Below are 25,132 nucleotides of genomic sequence, written 5' to 3'. Positions count from 1 at the left end.
GAACCTGAAGACAAATAAATAAAACAGTCAGTGATGTGCTAGGAAGACCAGCACCTAAGACTGAAAGGCAACTGTACTCACTGTAGTTTATGACAAGGACCAGCAAGGGGGAAAGAGCGCATCAGCCATGATTGGAGGAATCCATGCACAGGCCCGCAGCATTCACTGCCCCCCTCCATTCCCGGGGATCACACTGAACATGCTCTTCCTCCAACAAAACTCAGCGACGTGTGTGCAGTGCTTCTGCCAGGGAGCCCACTCCAGACTCACAGTGCAGGGGTTTTATTGTGAATTGGTTATGTATGCACAACAACCAGGTGTAACTTTTGAAATTCCAGGCTCCTAAAAAGGAAGCAGGAATTCAATGCCTGCTACGTCAACTCTTTCTTGCACTGGAGCCCTGCATAGACCAATGTTGATGTTTGATGAGCCTAACAGTTCAAAAGAAAAAGTAAAATAAAATCGACACTGTGTGAGCCAAACAAAAGGATGGTTTGATCAGATACAGCCATGAGCACCTGCTGTGTCTCTGCTCTGAGGGCTGCGACCACAGGGAAAGGAGCCCCAGGAGGCAGATTACGGCTACCAGTGACTTGAGGTAGAATAGAGACCCCTCCCGTTTCCTACCTTAAACCAGCACTGCCCTTGGCAAATGATCTGAAAGTATTTTGCTCTCGCTTTGCCTCATTGAGTGACAACCAAAAGTCATACACACACACACACACACACACACACACACACACACACTCACACACACACACAGACACAAATCCCTCAGCAAAGGTTTAAAAATGGAGAAGTATACAAGGGCTGAAAACAACTCACAGATCTCCTCAGGATGACATAAAGATGGAATGAATCTTACCCTCCTGTGGTGACCCTCCCAGCCCCCCAACTCTAAAGCATCTCAGATTAAAATAAGAAGTTCTCTAATGTTCACAGTTTCCGTTGTTTAAAGCTCCAGGCATGAAAGAGTTTTTGCTCCCTAATGATACCTCTCAGATGTAGCAGGACCCGGGCTCTGTCTAGCTGAGGAATTGCCTTTATGTTCACCACAGACTCCCCTCGCCTCAAAGATAAACCCTCAGCAAGAACGAGGAGCCTGAGAAGCCACAGATACTCTGATATTAATTGATCTGCTCCGAGTTGTCAGTTCTTCTGGTCATTATTTAAGCCGTGCTATGTGTTAACCAGGCAGACTCACTAGATTGATGGATGTGTAAATGAATGGGTGGTTGGGTGGATGGATGGATGGGATGATTGGACAGATGGATAGATGGATAGCTAGGTGGATGGATGCAAGGATGGATAGATGGGTAGATGGATGGATGAGTTGGTGGATGGATGGATGAGTGGGTGGATGGATGGATAGATGAATGGGTGGATGGATGGATGGATGGATGGATGGATGGATGGATGGATGAGTGGGTGGATGGGTGACTGGGTGGATGGATGAGTGGATGCATACATGCATGCATGCATGAGTGGATGCATGGATGAATGCCTGGATGGAGATAGGCAGATACAGACAAAATAGAGATAGATATGAATAGTTCAAAACAGGGGTGATTTATCCATTCATTCAATACATATTTGTTGAGTTATCTACTATGAGCCAGGCACTGTTCTGTGTGCTGAGTCTATAACAGTAACCCAAACAGACAAACACTCCCTACCTTCATGGAGCTTGCATTCTAGAAGAGAAGAGACAGACTATAAACAAGTACAGCATATAGAATGCTAGTTGGAGTTAAGTACTATGGAGAGAAAAAATAAAAAGAGGGGGCTGGAACTGGCTGGGGGGAGTTTAAATTTTAAACAGTAGGGTTAGAGAAGGACTCACTAAGAAAGTGATTTTTGAATAAAGATCTAAAGGAGATTAGAGTACTCAGGTTTAATAATACTTTTTAAATAGATAGACCTAATTACCTGGGGAAAAGCCGGCTAATACCAAAAATGCTAAGACATTGAAAAATCACAGAAGTTGGCTTAACACCAATAGGATCTACAGGAGATCACAGAATGTAAATATTTATTTGTTTGCCAGATTTGCATTGGAGATGCACAGTATGACTTGGGGACAATTGGAAGAAACCAAGGGACTATCACGAAGAATGGCCTTCCCAGGCCTAAAGAAACCAGAAACTCTATGACACTTGTGTCATAATAATGTAGTAACACAGAATGATGGAGAGAGGCATAGAAATAAGTGGCAGTATAGAAGCAACCAGGGCTGATACAAACATCCTTGGGACGTACCAGCTGGGTCAAAAAAAGGAACAAGGACAACGAGGAGGCTGGAGTTCTATATATGCAATATGAAAATGCAAATTAGAGGCACCTGAGAATCTCAGGGGATTTTGCACATCTGTGGCTTCTCCAACTGACCCATCACTAGCCACATAAATAAGCCCATACAAAGTCATTCTGCACACTGTCACCTGTTCTGCATTGCCACAAGGACTGCCTGTGGACTAGGAAGTAGCAATGATCACAAGCAATGAGAGTACTTGTAAGTCAAGTTCGAATTACAGGGCCTCATCCCACCCTGACATGCACACCCCTTTCTAATCCGACTTTGCTGTTCTTCCCAGTAAGGAGTGGAGTCTATTTCTCCACCCTCTTGAATCTGAGCTGGCCATGTAATTGGCTTTGTCCAGTACAATCTCAAAGAAGTGATATTCTAGGAGTTAGAGCCTAAGCCTCAATAGGCCTGCAGACTCTGCCTTCCCTGTCTTGAAATTCTTCCCTGCAGGGTGAGTGCAGCTTCCATTTTGCATCCCAGGTGCCTGCTTGCCTCAGCACTGCCCCGCCCTGCACCTGCCCCTCCATCACCCTGAAAGGTGGCAGGGAGAATCCTGGGAAGGAGGATGGCCCAGTCCTCTGGGTGGGCGGCATGATCGGTGCCCTCCGTTCCTGTGCAGGTGGGCTGACTAATGGCACAGTTAAAGAGAGCCAGCTGCTGCCTTCAGCTCCCTCCTGCAGAGATCCTTAATTACTGGGCTTCACCTGTTGAGTCTCCTTAAGCGACATGTGTGTATTTTTAAGTGGGCAAACAATTCATTAGGAAGTGCCGGCATCTTAGAGGAGGGAGAGCCCCCAATTGAGTTCAGAACCTCACTGCTTCCGCCCGCCCGGGAAGAGCAGGCCAAGGAGACGCTGCTTTTATCTGAATGCCACCCAGACTAAAAAAGACCTTCAGCAGATGGCAGGGACTCAGAAGCCCATGGGGAGGAGCCGTGAGGTCAGACCACGCCCTTCTTAGTCGGCCTCCATCCTTAAGCATCCTCCCGGGTCCCCCCTTTAGCTCAGTACCTTGTAATGATGCTGTACAGGCATTCAGGGACCACCCCCACAGGGCCAAAACTGCTGGAGCATTTTGTTAAATAAATGAAAGCCTTGCAAAAGCCTAGTCTAAAGTTATTAATAGATATTGTGGCCTAAAATAATGTCTTAAGGTATTAGAATACAGGTCCTCAGACAGTGTTCTCAACCCTCACATTAGGGGAGATGCTTTTAAAACTCAGGTGCCCAGACTCCAGATTCAGATTTCGTTGGTCTGCGTGTGTCCCCACCCCCACCCCCACCCCCACCTGCATCAGAATTTGTGTAAAGCTCCCGTGGCAACTCCGATGTGCAGCCAGGATTGAAAACCAGGTCAGCAGTTTGTATTGCACTTTGACAGATTACAAAGTACTTTCTAAAGGATAGGCCCTGGGTCTTGTCCCTGCATCACCCACACCAAGCACAGTGCCTGGCACAGAGTTTGTCACTAATACATGTTACATGGATAAAAATAACATCACTTGATTACATTATGGGGTTTTTTCAATTATTTACCTTACACATGTGTCCAAGTACTTATTAATTTTACATAAATGCATAAAAGTGACTAAATCATGCTGAGAGACAGAGAGAGAGAGAGCACTTGCATTTCCTAAACATTTCTGCTTGCTTGCCCTGCCCCCCTCTCAACCCCACCCTGCCCAGTCCCTGTCCTGTCTGAAATCCCATACAAAACAGCCCAGTCTGTGATCCTCCATATATTCTCCATCCTCATTTAATTCTATACAGACATGTAGACATAAGGGAGCATGGTGGTCACTGTCTGTTCTGTAGAAATGGGATCTTATTCACATCAATTCCTTGCAGAAAGTCCCCACGTCACCTGCTGGAACTCTACTTCACTCTCCGAGACAGGCACACACGAGTCCATGAGTAGATGCACGGTAACTGACTCAGCGATTGCCCCTCGGAGAGGCAGGCACTTTGCTTCCCATTCCTCCCACATGAGAAACCAGACAGCAATAAACACAAGGTGGTTTGATGCTCGAAACCGCCCTGCAAACCACAAATACCCACACAGATCTTTCTTCCCACCCCAGAGACTCACCCAGTGTCTGGCAAGCCTGCCCTGACACCCTAAGCTCCATCTCTGGCCGAGGGGGACGGTAATGATTTACACGAGATCCTGCACACAAAAAGCACTTTACAATCTGCAGAAGGCTTTGTGTCAAAGTCGGCCCGGTTCTCCATGGCCAGCCCATCCACAACGGCAGAGAGCTGCTCAATAGCATCATTAACAGCTCATTGATCCAATTACATTTCTTTCTGTTCCACTTCAGAATTACAATCTCTGTTCCCCCTCGAAAGAGCCCAGATAGATTCCCGATGACCAGTGGAAGAGGTAGCTGCCATCGGGACTCGCCTGAGGGACCCAGACACTCATCTAACTGTGGCGTGGGATGAATTAATCTGGTTGACACATCAGACCGCTCCATGGGAACTTGTCATTTTCTCCAGCCTCTTTGTTTTCTGGGGAGACTTAGGGGTGCAGCCAAACTTAGGTCAACCCAGGAGCATCACCGGGCTCTCTCGTATGTGATGGGCACTCAATAAGTAACTGTTGGATTGGAAAATGCCCAAGGGATCATAATTGGGGCTCAAAGCAAAGCAGGTTGGCTGAATAAATGGGATTTGTCCAGATGGTCTGTTTGTGGGACTGGCCAGTACGGAAGCTGGAATATGAATCCAAAGGTAATGCATAAAATGAGAATATATTCTAGAATAAGGCAAAGTGAAGACCTTGAGTGACAGCAAAGGGCAAAGTATAAGGAACTTTATCCTGCCAATGGGCAGGATAATGGAAGAGAGAAATAGTAATAGGACCAGAGTAGGGAGCATTCACTCACTTGACAACTATACATATATCCATACCTACCAAATGCCAGCACTGAGCTACATATTAAAGATACACTGGGATAGATGTCACAATGCTAGCCCTCAACTGCTCGTGGTCTGGTGGAGGAGACCAAGATATAAACCCACAATTACAAGAGAGCCATGAAAATACAGGACAGAGAGGCCTATGACAGAGGTAAACCCAGGGAAATCTGAGAGTACACGGAAGCGCCTACGCCAACCAGAGGAAGTAGAGAAGACTTCTTGGAAGAGGAGATGGAGGAGGGAGAATTAGCCAAATGAAGGGAAAAGAGGGAAGATTGGCAGGTAAATAGTTTATACCAGTGGTCGGCAAACTGCGGCTCGCGAGTCACATGCAGCTCTTTGGCCCCTCTTCCACAAAATACCACCTGTGGGCGTGCACATACAGTGCGATTAAAACTTCATGGCCCATGCGCAGAAGTTGGCATTTTGTGGAAGAGCCATACTTGAGGGGCCAAAGAGCCGCATGTGGCTCGAGAGCCGCAGTTTCCGAGCCGCAGTTTGCTGACCACTGGTTTATACCATGAAGGGCTGTGGCCTTAGTCCCCTTGCAGTCCAGTCCCCTCTGTCTTTAAGTTCTACAGCTAGACTCCTGGACAATGACAATCTATGCCCATAACTATGTCCCTGGGCTTGACAAGCCCAGTGCTCTCCCACCTTTGTCCATCCTGTTCCTTTTCCCTGAACAGCACTATCCTCTCTTCCCAACCTGCAAAGCCATCATGCCCCCCTCCATCAAAAGACAGCCCCCAATGTTACCTACTCCATGAAGCTTTTCCAAATTCCTCTACTTGGAATTAATCTCCGTCTCTTTCTGAATTCCAGTAACACTTTGCTTGTTCATCTCTTATATTACACAGCACTCTTGACATCCTATATAATAAAAGCATAGTATGCAAATTGTCCCCTGGACCAGGGGGCGGGGCCGGCCAGGGGAACAAAGGGAGGCCCTGGCCAGTGGCAGTAGGTGGCCCGGGGAAGGGAGGGAGGCCCCCACCAGCAGCCGGCAGCCAGCAGCCGCTAGGGACCCTACCATTGCAAGAATTTCATGCATTCTGCCTCTAGTTATAATTATTTGTGTATTTGTCTTAGCTCTGCTACTAAACTATAAACTCCACTGGGGCAGAAAACCTTGTCTTAACCACCTTCGTATTCCCCACAGTGCCTTATCCAAGGCAGGAGCTCAATACATGTTGAATGAAGACTGTGTTTACCAGATTCCAGGTGAATGGGAGAAAGTTAATGGACAGCACAGCTGGAATCGGTGGACTGGGCCAACTTTCTAACAACTGGAATTGGCCACTTGCTAAAGCCATGAATTCCCCATGAATAGAGAGGTTCTTAAAAAACAGTAGGACAAGATGATTTTTAAGCTCATCTGATCTTTGCCAGGTTACTAGGATGAAGAATAGTTGATAAATAAGCAAAGACAGCAGAATCCCATTAACAGGTGAGACAGAAATAGATGTAAGTTCGTGTCAATGTTATAGCACTCGGGCTGGCTGACAGGTGCATGGACAGTTATTAGATTATTAAATATTTAATCCATTAAAGTAAAATAACAGATTCGTTCTTAGAGAAATGGCAGTGTCTCATGGACAAGGACTATAATTAACCTAAATGTGAACAGCTGAGATCTATTTTAAAAGCTTGACCTATCTAATAGCTGATCCCCAGATCTGATTTGGTGTGTCAGTGGGGTCAAGTGATGAGGGCTCTCTAAAGCACAAATTTCACAATGTCATCCTGCTACATGAAACCGTCAGTGGTTCCCCAGTGCCCCAGGATATACTCCTCGATCCCCAGCATGATGTCTGAGGCCCTGAGTGAGGTAGCTCTTGCCAGCCTCACCTTCCACCACTCCCCTGTCACACTCAATCATGTGTCCCAATCTCAAAGGCCAGAAGGGACGCAGTAGAGGGTGCTGGGAGAGGAAACCACAAGTGCACACCCCAACTCCAGACCTGAGCCATTTCACATGCCCAGCTCCTTTTCCCAAGAGGAATGCAGACTCAGTATTGCGAGCTCTTCCAAGTTTTCAAAAGGAAATCCAGATTTTTGGTAGGATCTGCCATTTTTCAATATTGGCTCAAAAGCCTTTATGCACAGGTCAGTGAAACCCCATCTGTGGCCCATGGATCCCTACCTACCCTATGCTTTACTTAGAATCTATTTTTTTAAATCTACTTAGTGTTACTATAAAGTGATATGCGCTCTCACGTCCATAATTCCCTCCCTGGTGTTTCCTCTGCCTACATCATTCTTCCCATCTCCTTTTTCCAGATGCATTCCTAACCTTTACAATTTGCTTCCAGTAGCTGTTACTCCTGCAGGTTTCTTCATTTCTTCACACGTTCCTACATTTTCACAGTTTTTATAATAAACATGAGTAGCAGATGCCGTCACTGCTCTCCCACGTCCCCCAGGATCCCTTTGACATTTTCATGCCTACAAGCCCCCCATGGGCTTCCACTCTCAACAGCCTCAGGCTCTTGGCACCCACTTGCTCTTCAGGCTTGGAGAGCCACAAGTCCCTGGGAATTTATGTCCCCCAAGAGCGGCACTTAGCCAAGGAATGGCAGGTGCGGGGGGTATAAATACTCCAGGTCCCTTACCCCCAATGGGGATAACTCCAATAATGCTGTCTCCCCATCTCCCCTGCAGACTGAGCCAATGTCTTCCTCTGTAGGACTTTGCTTGTTATCACACACTTGCGTGCGTTATTTCCTGGAATCACTTCCTAACAGATCAGTTTCAAATGAGTTCACAGTCCAGGAGCTGCTTCCGGGAGCTGTGACAGACAGCTCCAACATGGCATCCAATGGCCTCCATCTCCTTGTGTTCCTACCCTTGTGCAGTCCTCTCTGTTGAGTGTGACTTGCTTCTAAGTTTAAAGCTGAGGGGTGTCACTTCTGTGATCAGGTGAGAAATGATGTGTAACTCCCATCTTACCAGCAGTCTCTAACAGACTTGCTAGGTGTCTTCCCAGATTGCATGTTTTGACAATGCAAGCGGCCAAGTAGCACGGATCCCTGTGGCAAGGACCCGAGGGTGGCCTCTGACCAATGGCCAGGAAATAGCTCAGTGCTGCCAACAACCAGTGAGCTTGAAATGGATACTTCCCCACTTGAGTCTTCATAGACGTTGGGCCTTTTGCAACACCATGAAACAGAGAACCCAGCTAAGCCACAGCCAGACTCCTGACCCACAAAAATTGTGAGATAAGAAATGTGTGTTGTTTTAAGCTTCTTGGTTTTTGGGATAATTTGCTATGAAGCAATAGATGACTAATACAGGATCTCAACTTAAGAAAACATATACTACTTCTATAATTAGAAAAAATCCCATTCCAGACATCTTCTCCAGAAAGCCATCTCTGAGTCCCCAGGCCAGAGCCCTGTGTCCCCTCTGTCATGGTCCTCATCACTCTGAATGTCCCGGGAATCATCCATGTCGCCTGCCTCTCCCCATTTGTCTTCGCCACTCATGTTCAGTGTAGGCCTTTGGGAGAGAAAAAGGCCTGATATGCCCTAACCGGTTTGGCTCAGCGGATAGAGCGTCAGCCTGCGGACTCAAGGGTCCCAGGTTCGATTCCGGTCAAGGGCATGTACCTTGGTTGCGGGCACATCCCCAGTGGGGGGTGTGCAGGAGGCAGCTGATCGATGTTTCTCTCTTATCGATGTTTCTAACTCTCTATCCCTCTCCCCTCCTCTCTGTAAAAAATCAATAAAATATATTTTTTTAAAAAGAAAAAAGCCTGATATGTTTCTTTATCTTAAAACTTAAGCATAGTACCTGGGATATAGTAAATGCTTAATGAGTGTTTATTAAAGTGATTTATTTGTTAATTGTTTCTGCCATGAGCTTTTGGCCAAGTGTCTTCCTATATCTGTCATTCTCTAGATGCCAAATCAGACCTTCAGGACTCAGTGAGAGCTCCCCTCTCTGCGCCCCCACATCATTTTCCAAGCAGTATCCTCTTTTCCATCACCAGGGCACATATCAATTTCACACTGACACCTCTTCCCATCTGTTCAATTCATCTGTTGGACAGTCACTTGCTGCCACTTCAGAGCAACAGGGAGTTCACTCTTCCTTTCACAGCCCTCTGGGAAGTTCAGCGAAATTATCTCTGATTGATGTGATTTCTTCTCTTGGTCCTAATGACAAAATTACAGTAAAATCCAGCTCTATTTTGCACCACACTTGGAAAAAAATCTGCTCAGCTTTTGTCTGCCAACCACAACAAAAATTTGATTAACCGGGGATCAAGCACACATTGGTTTTATGTTTTTAGGGTGTTTTTTTTCTGGCTAGCTGAGGAATAAAACCGAAAATGCCATTTATTTCCCCCCTTATTACTTGGAAAGAGAATCAATAGGTTCGCCCATGTTGCTGCCCACTGGGAATAAATTCCCCCAAAGAAATGGAGTCTCTGACAGAGAAGAGCATCCTGCAGACCTGAGAATCAGGAATTTTGGGGCTAAACGTGGTGTTAGAAATTAGGCAGACTCAGCAGAGATCTTTGGCATGTGGGATTTTTATTTAAAACTTTATTTGCTATCACTCATTTTATTTGCTATTCCTTGTCTTTACCCTTCTCCTAGAAGCCAAGGACAGAGCCTGTGTTCTGGTTATTTGAGGATGCAGATTCTTGAAGTCCAGCTCGTGTAAGTGGATTGTATTCTAATGAAGATGGTAGAGACTTCTACAGATATGTAAATCCAAGCTTATTAAACGAATGTCTCATGGTCCATCCACTCAGTACTTATTCATGATCTCCTAAGCATCTTGGACTCTCGTCCCCCTCCCTCTGAGACACATGGAACTCCCAGCTGGTACCTTCCCTTGGTCTATGGCATTGTGAGAAAAGGGAAACTTTCTTGTTACTAAACTAACAGATTCTTTTAGCTCTAGGGGAGGAAGAAGCAGCAAGAATGGTACTTTGATACCTTGACCAAAATTCAACCATACTTTAAGGGAAAGGAATTATAAAGAAAGGAAATAGATTATTGAGCACTATCTCTGAGCCAGGCACTGGATTGAGATTTTTTAACTGATAGCCTAAGAGGCTCTACATGATCTGCCCCCTGCCTACCTTCTTGACTAACTCTATGCCCAGGCCTTCACATCACTAACCATGCTACAGCAATGCTGGCCATTTCCTACCTCAGGACCTTTGCACTTGCAGCTGTCGCTGCTGGCAATGCTCTTCTCCAGATACGTGTGTGCCTCCCTCCTTGTTATCCCTCATTTCTCGATTCATTGTCATCTCAGAGAGGTCCTCGCTCGCTAAGGTGCCCATCTTCCACACCCAACTATTCTCTATGATGTTCCTTTATTGTGTATTCTTCGTAGGCCATCACCACTTGTAGTTAGCTCATTCAATTACTGCCTGCTCCTCATGAGAATAGAAACTTCATGAAAGCAAGGAACGTTCCTGTCTTGCCACTGTGAGACCAAGAAGCCAGTACATGCCTGCCAGGTTACAGAAGCTCAATACATTTTTGTGGAATAAGTGAATAAACAACTTTCTAATCCTCTGAGATAAATATGTTTATTACCCCATTAATACATGAGAAAGTTGAGGCTCTGAGCAGATAGGGAAATACCACAGGTTTACACAGCTGGCAGGCGATAGCCAGATTTTTGACCATAGCACTGTCTGAACCCCAAAGCCTGAATCCCCCTCACTACTAGAGACTGTGCTTTCCAACTTCTGTTCATGAAAAATGTCTGAGCAGCTGTGACAGGAAAAGAAAAAGTCTTTGATCAGCCCGCAACCATGAGTATGTCGTACCAGGGATGTATCTTTCAAATCAAGCATTGCTATTCTGTCAAAAACCTGGATAGAATGAAACTTCAAGAAATCATTGCGTCTGGGCTTCTCTCACGCCCCCTCCCCTTTTGGGGGATCTTCAAAATTAGGCAGATGAGTCCAAACAGTGGAATGGGTGATGCGGGCATCTGTCTAGGATGGTTGGAGTGCATGGATTTGATAAACACTATATTGGGTGTACGCTGTCTGCCCTCACACCAAACCTTTTCACTAAGTAACTGCTCACCCAGCAGGGAAGCCAGTGGTACAAAATCGGGGGACTTGGGCCCCGTTGGTAGCCATTGCTCTAGGAACCTCTCCTTTTATTAACACCATCGCTTATGCTCTCATCTTTGATTCGGTTAATATTCACCCAGGTATCCCACCCTTTACTTCTTGTCTCCAGCTCAAAGCTCAAAAGCCTCACAAAAAAGGACTAAATTTTATTTTCTGAGTCTTGAAACTTGGGGTGCCCTAAAGAAGGGCCTGCCTGCCGCTCACCCATCTTCCAGCCATTTCTGGGCGTGACTGGTTTAGGAAACTACTCCAACCAGCTTTGGAGCCGCAAACAACGTACCCTATTCTGGATGTTTCCATGCAACAAGTATCACTTACAAGAAAATAACCAATGACCCCACCGTACTTCCTGGACTGAAATTTTCTGCCTCGAAGAAAAGAACCCACTGGAGGTGACCTGGCCATAGAGAGCACTCACAGCTCCCTGGCTCACTCCAGAATCAAAGAGAAGTTAGAGTTCAAAGGCAAAACTGGCACTATCTTCTCGTTCCTGCATTTTCTAACTTTGTCTTTTTTATTAAGAGAATCATAATGTTCTCTATCTACATGACACTCCCCATCTTTACACATTAACTAATTAATTGACTGAAATGGTATCTCGGGAGCATTTATCATCCATCCCATTAGCCAGCGAGCCAGGCGACTGTCTATAAAACTGCCGCACACTCAGCGGAGGCCCTGTGTTTCCGCTTCCCTTCCCAGAAACGGCTTTTGTGTGTGTCTGTGTCTGGACGTGGCATGGAAAAAATAAAAGGAGAGGATTTTGCTTCCACCAACCGCTATAAAAATCTACCTCTGGGAGACATGGAATTTCAATTGTGAAATCATCCGTCTTGGAAATTGTCCTGTCCTCCAGGAAAAGAAAAAATAAGTAGTTTAACAGCCATTGCCCTTCAAAACAATTACTAATTATAATGTCTATAAAGAAAAATACCCTTGGTACCATTACTCCTAATAAAGCCAGGCGAATCTATAGAAAGGAATTAGCTGGCATGTCTACAATCTGACCAGAGAGCTCTTGGGAGTGGGTCGGAAGGGGGGTGTTCCAATTGGTTTATAAGCCCCAATCCAAAGCTTTAGGAGCTTACCACCTGGGGCAAGCCCCTTTCAGCAAATCCAGAAGATTAACACAGGCCTCAAGGAAATCAGGCCAGGACAATTACAGCTGAGAACCCTGGTCATTTTTCCTGACCTTCCTTTCAGAGCCTCCCACCCCACGTTCCCTCCCCACCCCCTTCACCTCCTCCTCAAGCAGTTGCCATGGTGCCTGGGATTCATGCTCTGGGGTTCATCATCACACTGTCCACATAGTCCTCTGAAAATGCAGAGATGCCTGGGGAAGGGTTACATCACATCCCTACGGCCTTAGAATAAATTGACTATCAGATCCCATCTGATTGGAACAAATGTGCTGTGTGGGAAGAACACTAGAGGAAAGAACGCGAGAAAGGGGGCCCAGACAGGAGACCTCAGAGGCAGCACTAAAGGTAGACAAATGAAGAGAGTCAAGTTCTCCATCACTTACGTGCTCTGAAACTTGAGTCAAGCCATTTGAACTCTGATTCTCAGACCTCAGGTCCTCATCTGTAAAATGAGGCAAGGGGCCAGGGTACGGGAAACCTAGTATTGAGGTAGTGTTCAGTTGCAGACAACAGAAACCACTCCAGTTACTTTAAGCAGAAAGGAATCAATTACTAGGTGTAAGGTGACTTAGAAATATCAATGGAAGGGCCAAAGAGTTGGACCTTCCATGAACAACTCCCTGCCCCCCAAATCTCCCTGCCTCTACGATGATCAGAAAACAGCCACCACTGCTACAAGAAGTCACCAAGTCAAGGAGGCAGTGGCTGAAGAACCATCCCAACTCTGCCATGACCCGCAGCAGCAAGGTGGGTCACAGTATACCTTTCTCCCTTCTAACTCATTTCTGAATTCAAGACTCAGGGGGAATCTGATTTGCAGAACCTAAGTCATAGCCAGGATCCTAGCTGCAAGAGAGTCTGGGAAGTGTACTTTTTATATTTCCAGCCTCTGCAGTATAGATGACACAGTCAATAGGCTGGAATGGAAGCTGAAGGAGATCATCTACAAAGTGCACTGCCCACATGTTTCAGAGTTATCAAAAGAATCAAATGAGATGGTATTTATCAAGTACCTCACACAGTGCCTTTGAGAAAATAATGTCTAAGCTAAGACCTGAAGAAGAATAAAAGTTAACCAAGTAAAGAGTGGGAGAGAGGTTCAAAGGCTGCATGTTGAGAAACCGGAAGAATACTGGCATGGCTGGAGTATTCTGAGTGAGAAGGAGAATTGGGTGAGAATTACTATGGCTATGCTCCCTAGACAATTATCTGGGAGTAACATTTCCCCTGAGGTTGAAATCAGACATGTTCGGCAATTAACATTTCACAAAAATAACATTTGAAGCAATTTTAGTCTACCTTTCTGCATCTTAGTAGTCTCTTCAGCAAAAGAAAATAATATTAACTTTTCACTGGGTGGTTGTGAGCATTAAATGAGCTAACAAGTATAAGTTGTTCAAAGAGGGCTGGCCACATCTTGAGCAGCAGCAGCAGCAGCAGCAGCAGCAGCAGCATCATCATCATCGTCATCATCATCGTCATCCTTGATGTCTAAGCATACCACTCCAGAGAGATCCCCCATTTGCATGCCTTCTCAGAGACTCTCTCCAGCCTACACACAGCAGAGGCACCCATGTGACACCCCTGGCCACAGCTGATTGGACAACAATGATACCACCGCCTGAACCTATCAGATTCTTAGACTTGGAAATGTGAAAGGGATACAGAAGCTGAGTTGGTCAGAGGGTGTTAGAAACTAGAACTAAAAGCTTATGAGGAGGAAGAGCTAGAGCTCTGGGCAAGTGGAAAGTAATGAAGAGCAAAACTTGAGGTCTGGATGGCAGATGTGAGTCTGTAGAGAGAAGAATGGAGCAGATGTGGTGAGATAAGCCCCAGAGAGGTTAACAACATTCCAGTCCCATGCGGTCCAGCTGTTACACTGGATTCCCCAAGTACCTTCTGTGTCCTGACAACCAAAATTCCTATTCACTTTAATTTCTTTGAATGAGTTTCTGTTCCCTAAAATTAAACAATCACTGCTGAAGAGACTCGTCACAGTGGAAAGCTGAGACTAACGTTCCTTAAATCAGACCTAAAATGCAACCCCATCTTGGAAACAGGTCACAATGACCCCGACCATGTGCCCCACCACCACGGTGAGGCTTTGCACAGGCTGTTGCCTCTGGACAGAAACCTCTTCCAATCACTTTTCCAAAACTCTCCCTCACTCACTTTCTAGACTGCTCCTTGAGGATCACTTCCACAGATGGACCCTTGTTGTGATTTCCATAGCTCTCAGAACTTCCCTTTGCAGCATGCAACTCACTTTGTCACCTGTCCAATGGCTGCCACCCTACCAGATGTTACACCCCACATGTGCTTGCCTTGTTTCCTGCTATGTCTCCAAGGCTTGACACAGGGTCAGGCACACAGTAGTAGTAGCTGCTCGATAAACATTCAATGAATGAATGATCAATAGTCTAAAAGGACCAAATTGACTTTGAGCTCTCTTAAAGTTTTATTTAACCTACTGGGTGCTCTACCCTGTGCAAGGTGTTGGAGACACAAAGATGAATTAGATGTGATCCCTCTGTTTAGGGTTTCACCATCTAGGAGAACACGTGGATGTGTAAATAAATACATTTATCGTAATGTAACATGAATATTAGGAGGCATAGAGAGAGGAAGGGAAACACTATCACAGGCGTATTAAAATACCTTATCTTTGGTTCTTGGATGAGAGAGGAGGAGAGGGTGGAGGAGAGGGGTCCTAGTGTCCCCCATACCACCATCCCTCTGAATTTCCCCAGAAAATAAATGTAGTGGACATGTGTTGCTTGGCTGCTCAGCATCTACTCTCCCTTATTCCAGAAATGCCCCCCCTCCCCCGCCAAAAAAAACAAACTTTTCCTTTTGGAGAAACACTTTGCCACCCTCTCAGTCCAAGAGTTTTAGATGGGACCAATCTAACATCCTACCCCCACCCCATGTCAGGGTGGGTGTATGTCCCAGGTCTAGCCAATATTCTAGCCCCACTCTGAGTGGTTCATGGATGACCATATATAAAGATTAGCCAAATGAGACTCAGTCTCAGGATTCTCGGGGGAAACCAATGAGAAAGGCATCCCTTTCTCCACTAAAATGGCTGAGCTAGTAGCAGCCTTGAGCTGCCAAAGCCCATCTTATGACCATGATGGGGAAACCTCCCCGAGAATGAAGCTCACAGGAAACATGGCAGGCCCAAGAGGAAAAGGTGCTTCTAATGAACATCTGAGTGCAACTAGATTTATCCTGGATTTCCGATTATGATTCAATAAATTCTACTTTTGTTCTTAGACCAGAATTTCTCCACCTCAGCACCACTGACTTTTTGGCTGGGCGGGGCTGCCCTGTGTGTTGTAGGGTGGTTAGCAGCATCCTTGGCTTCTACCCACGAGATGCCAACAGTCACCCCACAGTTGTGACAACCAAAAGTGTCTCCAGTCATTACCAAATGTCCCTTCAGAGGCAAAATCACTTCCCACGGAGGACCACTGGTTCAAACCAGTTTTTAGGGAGTGTAACCAAAAAGAGGCATGACCACATAACCCATCAAATAATTTCCTACCTACTTTCCAGGAATCATTTTCACTCCTACATTTCTTTACTTCCCCTGGTATCTGAAACATCTTTCTATGGGCTTTGCTTTCCAAAGCCCATCAGTCTATTTCACATTTTTTAAATATTGGAGTAAATGAAAGTCAATCAATCAGATCAAGAACAACTTAGATTTCAGTTCCAGCACTACTTTTATAAGCACCAGGTTTGGGTACATCGATTGCACCCTTTCCCCCCTTTAAAAATTTAAACATCTTCCCTCATTTACTTTATTTTAGAATTTTCAGCAGTCAATTTTCTTTTATGCACAGACCTTGCCTTCGATGGGAAACTAATCAATAAGAAATTATTTTTTGCCAGGCTATTTTAAAGTAATGTAACCAGCATATTTCTCTCTCATTCATGGCTTTATTGATTATGAAGTGAAAACAGAAAGATAGAGAGTCCACACTGCATTCCTGAGACCCCATTTCATTAGGCTCCGTCACGCCGGCTTTATCCATCGGAGCCCTTCCTCCTGATGACATTGCTCGGGGGGAGCTTGGGTTTGATCATCAACCTCATATTGTAAATTGAAGCTCACCTAGAGATGAGTTAGTCCCTTAGAGTGGGGGGTGGCAGGGTGGTAATTAACAGCAAACCTCGGGCAGATGAGCTGCATCCACTAATTCTATCTGAATTTTTTATTTCATTTTGTTTTTTGCCAGTTATTACTCTTATGGCAATGCTGCCCCGCCTTTTGGCTCCCAAACTGGAATATACCTTTCAAGAAAACATCACATTGCCCTGATGGGTGGCTCGGATGGTTAGAGCCCTGTCCCATATACCAAAGCAGGAGGTAGAGTGGCAGTAAATATCGTGGGTTCAATTCCCAGTCAGGGCACATATGGGAGGCAACCAACTGATGTCCCTCTCTCACATAGATGTTTCTCTCTCTCTCCCTTCCCTCTCTCTCTCTCCCTCCCCCTCCTTTCCTATTTCTCTAAAATCACCTTGGGAGGATTTTAAAAAAAGAAAAGGACACCTTGTGTTGAATAAGAAAATCAAAATGAAAATGGAATTTCAAGAGGAGAACAGCTACCATCTTTTCAATTGTCTTTTAAAAACACATGCGGGAAAGCTTTCAATGCACAGGCACAGTCAGACATGCGAATTCATTTCATAGATGCACTTGTGTGTCTGAAAACAGCCATAATGCCTGTGAAGATGCAGAGGGAAAGATGGACAGCCAGTGCCCTTCATCCCATGTACACGGTAGGTACTGGGTGGCTGGTGACCTGACTTGGTTTCTCAGCGTGAGGGAGGGGGAAGAGAGTCTGCTACTGGGAGTATTAGTAATTGTAAAAATGTACTGATCCTTTATCAGAGGGAGAGAAATCCATCTGTTTGGGGGCAGTAGCTTGACCATGGCAAGTCACCGATGGAAGGCACATGCCTGGGTCAGCAAGACATGAGAGCACACTGACCACACCTCTCAGAGCACTACACCCTTTCAGCCATGAGACTAAGAACTCCTGTCAAGTGAAACCAGCAGTAAATGGGCCTCCCTGGATGTCTGCACGTCACAGAACTCCACTCCCTGGCTATGCACAACCCTCCATGCCAATGATATTACAGCAAACACGGGCACGTGCAGACGAAGAAAGAATAGGATTGAACAATACATAATCTAGCCAACTCCATGCTGAAGGCAAACAAGGGATAGAGGTTGGAAGAGATTTGCCCATTTATTCTTTCAACAAAATGATCGGGCCCCTTTTCTGCACCCAGCACTGTCCTAGGCTTTCGGACTACAAATGAAACATAGATGCCTGCACTTGTGGGGCATACGCTGTAGCAGGCAAGGATGAAATCTTGAGTGTATGGTTCAGGGCCGCGGATCAAAGGGATTGCATTAGCCTGAACACTTCCTAGATCCTACACGCCCATAACGACCCCACTGACTTGGGAAGAAGTGAGTGTAAAGAAAGAAACAAACTGTTTCCTGCACCCGTGTGTTCTCCTCTATCTTACCTGCCATGGAAGCAAGCTCCCATCTCAGGACAGGAGGTGGGAAAGCAGGAGGTGGAGTGGCAGCAGTGTGAGCCAGCCTGAGCTGTGGCCAATGTTGCAATTCTCTGTTTAGATAACACCCATCCTTGGCTGCCATCAATGAAGTTGGAGCCTCCATGAAGCTGCTAGGATTAGTTCATAGGAGAGTCTGCAAGCATCAAGAACTAACTCACGTGGAGTCTGCTCTGCCCATCCCTTCCCAAATATCCTGTCTCATTTCATTTTCACAGCAATCGGATGAGGCATTGTGCCTCCATCTCACAGATGAAGAAACTGATGATGAGAGAGTAAGTGACTTGCATTGGGTCTGGCTGACTCCAAAGTCTATGTCCTTTCTGTGTCGCTATGCTGCCCACTTCACCCAATACAACCCACTCATTAGTATGTGAGTGTTAACCTGAGTCTAGCTGGCTCTGTACTCATCCCCAGGGAGGCATTGTACGGGTATGGAATGACGGTGTGCAGTCTTTGCTCTCCTGGGACTAACAGTTGAGGAGACAAAGGGGGGAAAATATCCATTCTATTTTTAGCAAACAACACCATGTGCCACCACACCCACCTTATCCTGTACAAACCCCTGGGGGTCCCCGAATGTGCTATGCCTTTGCACAAGCCTGCAGTGCCTTCTTCCTCCTCCCTCCTTCCACCAAGATCCTCTTCATCCCCCAAGAGTCAGCTCCTTTAGGAAGGTCCCTTAAACCCCCAGGCTGATCAGTTGCTTCTCTTCTATGCACCCTAACCCCCCAGTGTTTACCTCCACCAGGAAACTTATAATATCCCTAAGAAAGGGAATATCAGTGAGAACTTCAGGGGTCAGGGAACCCAGTGGAGAAGAGCCTGAGATGGGGAGATGGAAAAAGAGAAAGGGGATGAAGGATGTATACTGTGGTCCAAAGGGGGACCATCTGTGAGTGGAAACTGATAGCCAGACAGCAGTAAAACAGAGAGGTCGGGATACTCAACACCCAATTAATCACAATGTTTTACTTTCACTTATTTTCTCTAGGAGCTCCCACCTCCGGAAGCATAGCTGGTCACCACAAGAATGAGGTAGGTAGTAGATACAGTCATCCCCATCTGATGAAAGAAGAAACTAAGACACTCTGAGAGGTTTGCAGAGCTGCTCAAGGTCACACAACATAAAGACCCCCAGACAGCAGCCCCCAGTGGTTAAGATCACACCCCCCAGTGTCAGGCCAAAAACAGCTCTCAGCTTCCTGGCTCTGTGACCTTAAGAGATTAAACTTTTCCCTAAGACTCAGCTTCTCCATCTATAAAATGGGATGAAAACTCTCCACTTCATAGAGTTGTTGGAACCATCAAATGATGACAGACCTTAGTCAGCCTGTGCCATCTGTGACCACGACTTTATCCCACCCATCACTGCTGCTTTTGTTGCGTCTGAGTCGTCTGCAAAGCCATGTGTGTGGAACTGGTCCCAGTTCTCCGGGAACATCAAGGTTTCCTCTGCAAACCTGCTGGACAAGACGACTTTGGACCCCAAGTTTCTGAGCTCTTGTCCAAATGCAGATCCTCTTCCTCAAAAAGCCAACTTTGCTTTTCCTTTCTAAGCTGTCAGGAAATGAAGGCCAGGGGCTGGCTTCACAGAATGGTTTGGGAAATAATTAGTTTGCCTTCCACAAAGGCCAAAGTTCACTGCTGAGATATTTAAAACTCCGCTGATGGCTTAAAATAAATATCACAATGGAGATGTCAAAATAGCAGTGTGTTCTAACACATGACATTTGGGGGTGGGGGGAAGCAAAAAATGTTAATGGATTTACCAAAATAATCTCAAGGTAAGACCTTTGAGGTTGGATACCTTCGAAATGTCATATTGTTTCAATTTTCTTTTTGGTTCTTTGTAAGTTAGTTTTCCTCCTTTGAGGGCACTGAAAGGTTTGTCATGAAAAAGAACCAAGAAGTTCCTTCAAAAAGAAAAAACTAAGCATAATTGTATTTTTTTAAATCAATGATAACAATTTTCAAATTTTAAGTCATTTTTTAAAATCAATCATAACAATTTTTCATGTTTAAATCCATTCTAATAATTGTTTCTTTAAGAGCTTAATGCAATTCCCAAATGCAAATAACTGACTCCTCCAAATGAAAGATGTAGTGAGTACCCAAGGGAAGCCATGTTCTGGGCTGGGTATTTTAAATATTTCTTTCATCTTAATCCTCACAGATGCTCAGTGAGGCAGGCAATGGAGACCTCAGCTACTTGCCCAGGAACATGGGGCCAATGAAGTGCACAGTCAGGATTGAGCCTAAGTCTTTTCTCTTGGCTCCATGCTCTTTCTAGCATATTCCCAGAGCCCTCTACTCCATCCAGACCTATGAGAGTTAACACCCAACATGATCAGGAAAGGCAACAAATGCAACCTTATAAACTGGAACTCATGGTCAGTATAAAGCAACAAAGACTAAAAGTCAAATGCAAGCAGTTCTAATACATATCCATAAACTCAAGAATATGTCCTCTTTCCCTGACCTGCCTCAGAGCCTTCTTCCTCATCTCCAGCACTTCACACCTTGCACTTCATGCTTTGTTGAACACCAAATCACATATATGGCCCAGAATTACCCATGCCTCCTGTCACTATGCCTTTGCAGATGCTGTTCCTTTTTCCACATGCTCTTCCTCCACAATACACTTGGAAAACTCCTATTCACCCATCAAAACCCTGCTGAAACGTAATCTTTTGGAAGAAGTCTTTTTCTCTCTCTCCCACTCCTACACCCAATGGAACTCATCAGTTTCTTCTCAGTCCTTTCTCTATACCAGGTACATGTTTTCATTTTTGTAATTAGCACAGTGTTTGGGTTTTTCTTCTTTTGGTTGGTTGGTTCATTGGTTTGGCCAACAAATCTGTTCCCCTCACCAGAGTGACTTTTGTGCAGGCAGGAGCTATGCTTTAATCCACTCTGTATCCCCGATGCCCAGGCTCAGTGTCTGAGTCAAAACAAGCATCTAATTGAATTGAATGGAAATTGAAAATGAAAACAAATATCATGGAGAACCAGAAGAAAGGGAAGCAAGCGCTAATGTTGTGAAAGTCTATTACAGAGCAATCAACCAGACCATGTTTTCCTAATACAGATTACAGAACTGGCGCAGAGACAGACGGGGAAGCAGTGGGGACTCTGACTCTCCGGACATCTGCTGGGCGTCTCATCTGATCAAGCCTCGCCTTGCCGTGCTGACGATTTCATCTTTCAGAACTCAGAGGAAACGGCCAGGGAAATGGTTGCTTGGCACCAAGTCCTGGCAACAAGGAAACACTGGTTGATGAGAAAGTGGTGGAATCTTTGGGAGGAAAAAAATCAGGCACGTAAGCTTAGAGTTAATCACAGCGCAGAAAAGGGGGAAAGCATGCATTAAACACCTACTGGATACCGCCTATTTTACATGTGTTACTACATTTAATTCTCACAACAACCCTAGAAAGTGGGTATAAGTCGCTTCTATTTAAAGAACAGGAAAAAAGGAAAAACAGAAAATGAAGAAAGGTTAAAGTCACTTGCCCAAGGTCATATAACACATGTCTGTCTGCCTGCAAATCTCAAGTTCTGACCTCACACTAAGCTGCTGAGCAACAATCAGGGCATTGCCTGACTGGCCACCTGGACTTGAAGAAAAAGGGTGTCAGTCAGTATAGCCTAGATGATGCTACAGTTACAACACATACACCCCAAAATCACAGAACTGTGACACAACAAAAGTCATTTCTTCGAGGCTGGGCAGCTTTCTAGGGTAGCATCTGCTGTCTTTTGTGTGGTGGCCCAGCACTCATGGGACTCATGGACCCTCCATCTCAGCAGGGTTTGCCTCAGTTGGAGGGGACCTCACACCAGGGCTTCCTTCCCCAATGCCTAGAAGTAGCACACGTCACTTCCACTCACGTGACCCAACCCAATGCCTAAGGGGCACAGAATACAATTCTCCACCGGGAAGGAGGAAGAACCAGAGAGGACCAGGCACCAAAAGTCCGTATGGCAGCAGCCTCTGTCAGGTTGAGAAGGGAAGCTGCCTTACACAGCAATGGACACCTGACGAATCCTGCCTCTGTGTGCTCCCAAGAGAGAGGAGAGAACACGAAAACAAAAATTAAAAACTACATAGCAGTTCTCAAAAGAAGAGAGAGGGCACACTCTTGACAGGAGAAACTGATTATGAAAGATGATTTCACAACCAAGAATCACCAAGCATATGGGGGAGCTCAGTCCCCTATGAACAAGGTCCCGTGACTACAACTCCAGAAGAAATTAAATTGAAAAATGAAAGGGGGTATTTATAACATAACTAGAGGCCTGGTGCATGAATTCGTGCATGGGTGGGGTCCAGTCAGCAAGCCCCACCCCCATAAAGATGGGGGGAAATTGGGGGGAGCAGCAGGGGGCAGGGCTGCAGGCGGTTGGCCAGCTGGCCCCGCCTCCTGGTCCAACTCCCGGTCAAGGGGACAATTTGCATATGAGCCTTTTATTATATAGGATACTGTGGACTGAGTGGCCTGCACAATAGGAATTTTTTTCTCACAGTTCTGGGCTGGAAGTCCAAGATTCTTGGTGTGCCAGCTTGATCCGTTTCTGGTGAGAGCCCCCTTCCTCGTTCACAGACAGCAATCAAGCAGAGCATGTGTTCCTAATACAGACCACAGCCTTCTTGCTGTGTCCTCACAAGGTGGAGACAGAAAGCTCTGGTCTCCTCCTCTTCTTACAAGACCACTGATCCCACGAGGCGGCTTCGTATTCATAACCTCATCTAAACCTGATCACCTCCCCAAGGGCTCACCTCCTAATACCACCCATGGCGGGTTAGCACTTCAATGTATGCATTTGGAGGGATCACACACATGCAGTCCATAACAGGGAGGCCCAGAGAACCTGAGTCTGCTCAGTCCACGTTTACCATTCCCAATGAGAAGGAGGGTGAGGCATCAATAGCAATTGACAGGAATGTGCAAGAGCTTCCTAGATGCTCGTATTTGAAAAGCTATGAGCAAAAGCTGCAACATGGGACACAAGTAAGTGTGCCTTTGGAAATGCACGCAAGGTAGCAAGACAGAAAAAGTGCTGAGCCTTTGCCACTGGGGAAAGGGATGTTCTCCATTTACACTAGAATCCAGTTCATGTAATTCTGTATCATTAATAATATGAAAGCATGTGTACTGAGCTCTATCAAGATTCTTACTCTCAGTTAGAAGCAATAGTTTGCAAACAGTTATGATATCTGAATTCCTTGGACAATTTCTGATTACTTCTGAGACAAAGTGACAAAACATGAGGGCCATTATAACACCAGATTTTATTTGGATGAAAATATCAAAATTCCTAGAGGCAAGAGAATAAGTATCCAGGTACAAATTATCGAGACGTACATCCTCCATTTCCTTCAGGGGAAGGGCCTCACATACACCGAGCCCTTTCACAGTACCAGGCCCCATGCTGAGCAACTTAAATATCTTATCCATTTCATGTCCACAGTAAGGGTTATGACAAGGTACTAGTAAGTTCTATTAGCTCCATTTTCCAGATAAGAAAACTGAGGTTCAGAGAGGTTAATTTCATTGCTTAAGTCCACAAATTTAGCAAGGAGCAGAACTTGAAGTCAGAGCCATGCCTGCCTAACTCTAAAGACTGTGCGTTTTTCACTACAAGGGATGGAAATTGGGGAAAACAAGCTACTAAAAAAAATGGGAATACTGGTAGACCCTCTTCTTTATGATTCTTAAAGGAGCTTCTCTGAAGCTAAAAAGCCAGGCATAGTGATGTGCTTGGTCCACATAGGTCCTTTGCCCCATCTGATAATTGATTACTGCCCCCAGTAGACCCAGCTCATTGATAGCCTTTAATTAAATCCATTCATCCACAATTACCACCTGAGCTCCATGAGCCAACAAAAGAAGGAATCTGTTCACCCAACTGACCTTGAAGCAGGCTCACCCTTGATCTCAATGCTCATCCTGATGGAGAAAAGTCTTCCAGGCCGTCATTGGAAAACTGAGGACTGCCCCCCGCCCCCAAAGCTGGCAAGTTAGTATCACATGAGATGGCTTTTGGAAAGCCATCAAGTTAATATCACAGGAGATGAATGGAAGCAGATGGCAGGTAAAGTACCTGGAACAGCTAAAGATACACTGGACCAATGTAGCGACTTGTATTTCCCACATTACTCCAAACAGCAGCATCCTCTCAACCTGATTACCTCATGAGTCAAAGCACCTCTTGCAAAGCTCCATATGCTCAACCTTGACTTTTAAATGAGTAGAAACCTAGGAGACAAAAAAAGTGATGAAGAGTCTTGGCTCGGAGTCAGCCAGACCTGGGTATGCATTCCAAATCCACCGCACACCAGCTGTAGGTAGGAGGTAAGCCGTTAACGTTTCCACACCTCAGTGTCTCCCTCTCAGACAAGGAATAAACAGAGCATATTCCTGTCATCCTGTTGTGAGTGCTAAGTGAAGAAATACAGGTCACGTCCTTGACACAGGACCCAGCACACAGTAAACACTCAATAAATGTTGGCTATTGTTCCTAAGGAAGAAAACGGTTAGCTAGTCTACACATTTTATAGGTCAACATCAGTACTGGAAATAACTTTCTGCCATACCCTGAATCTTCCTCTCTTGATTGGTGAGCTTATGATTCTTGAATTTCAAGCGTCTCCTAATTAGTTATTTGGGGGGAGAGGTCTGTGGGTAATTAATGACCCCAGGATGCCTTTCTCTGCACCCGGCTTGACTCATATTCTTCCTGGGGAAATCTCATTCACATTATGATTTACTCATCCCCTCAACAAATACTTATTAACCTTCTACTAATCACCAATTACTATGCTCTCTATATGAAACTAGGCACCTTGTATCCCACTCAGCTCCACTTAGATGCCCAGGTACCTAAACTCAAAGGGTCCAAAACTCGACTTTCCGTATTTCAAAACATGTTCTCTCCCTGCCTCCTTTCTTGGTCAATGGCTGTGCCACACTGGAATCACCCCTGACTTCCCCCCCTCCCTCCCTCTGCACATCCAATTGATGCCCCGTTTTGGGGGATTGAGGTC

At 45.5% G+C, this 25,132-nt stretch overlaps 1 pseudogene; it reads left to right on the top strand.

Moving 5' to 3' along the window:
* Positions 1-13,088: 13,088 nt before the first annotated feature.
* Positions 13,089-25,132, top strand: part of LOC102431624 — a 24,605-nt pseudogene continuing 12,561 nt past the window's right edge.

The sequence above is a fragment of the Myotis lucifugus genome, unplaced genomic scaffold, assembly GCF_000147115.1.
Source record: "Myotis lucifugus unplaced genomic scaffold, Myoluc2.0 scaffold_376, whole genome shotgun sequence".
NCBI classification, from domain to species: domain Eukaryota; kingdom Metazoa; phylum Chordata; class Mammalia; order Chiroptera; family Vespertilionidae; genus Myotis; species Myotis lucifugus.
This window is presented reverse-complemented; position numbering and strand designations above follow the sequence as displayed.